The sequence below is a fragment of the Arachis ipaensis genome, chromosome B04 (genome assembly GCF_000816755.2).
Source record: "Arachis ipaensis cultivar K30076 chromosome B04, Araip1.1, whole genome shotgun sequence".
In the NCBI taxonomy this organism is placed as follows: Eukaryota; Viridiplantae; Streptophyta; class Magnoliopsida; order Fabales; family Fabaceae; genus Arachis; species Arachis ipaensis.
Genome location: NC_029788.2, coordinates 104,553,403 through 104,554,209, shown reverse-complemented (window position 1 = coordinate 104,554,209; position 807 = coordinate 104,553,403). Strand labels below are relative to the sequence as shown.

Here is an 807-nt window from a genome sequence, read left to right as displayed (position 1 = left end):
ATTCAAAAATTTGTAGATAAAATTAAATCAAATTAAAATTTGAAAGTATTTTTAAATTTTTTTATAAATATTAGGGACATAAAAATATTTTATCCTTAAAAAAATTAGACCGACTATTATAATTTATAAACAAGATTCGGCTTAGCTCGGGTGAACCGCAAACGGCCTGGCCGGTTAAAGCAGAAATTAAAAAATGAGGGGATTAGGGCACGACCGCACACAAGGCTCCCAGTCCCAGCCTCCCATGCATTATTCCTCTTTAGTTCTTCGTGCTTCACTGCTTCGTCCGTTCTTCAGCTGGTCAGCCCCGTCCCACGGCCACCACCAAGCACCAGCCACCCTTCTTCCCTTTCTTCGTCACCAGCCAGCCAGCCTCACAAGTCACTACCAGTCCACCACGATTCGCCGTCGATCACGGCGCCGTCACCCACCCGTCCCACCGGATCTCTCATCTCTCAGATTCTCGTCTTGCTCACCTCCCTTCCTTCCAGCAGCTCGTTGCCGTTGCTGTTGACAGTTGCTGCCGCCGGCCACCAGCTGTCGTCGTTCATTGCCAGCAGCGAAGCAGCCTTTCGGCAGGTAACTGGTAAACCTTGATTCTAATTCTAAAAGACCATTATTGTAACATGTAAGAAGCTTCTAACCTGCTTTTGTCTTGTTAAAAGGCAGAATTAATTGTTTTCTTTGTATAAATTTACATTTCAAGGCTGAACCTTTCCTAACCTCTTTCTTTCCCCTGTTTCTCCTTTTATTTACATAGGTTCAGTGTTATAAATTATAAACCTCTCTTTTTCCTCTCCTCTCCCC

The 807-nt window shown here is 43.9% G+C and overlaps 1 protein-coding gene across 2 annotated transcripts in view; it reads left to right on the top strand.

Annotated features, from left to right (window-relative positions):
• Window positions 147-807, top strand: part of LOC107639682 (box C/D snoRNA protein 1) — a 4,098-nt gene continuing 3,437 nt past the window's right edge. Inside the window, exon 1 of one of the 2 annotated variants that reach the window (XM_016343240.2) lies at window positions 147-579. The gene's annotated coding sequence lies outside the window, so the exon portion shown is untranslated. Of the gene's footprint in view, window positions 587-807 lie in introns of both variants that reach the window. The other variant, XM_021121446.1, reaches the window with a different exon arrangement.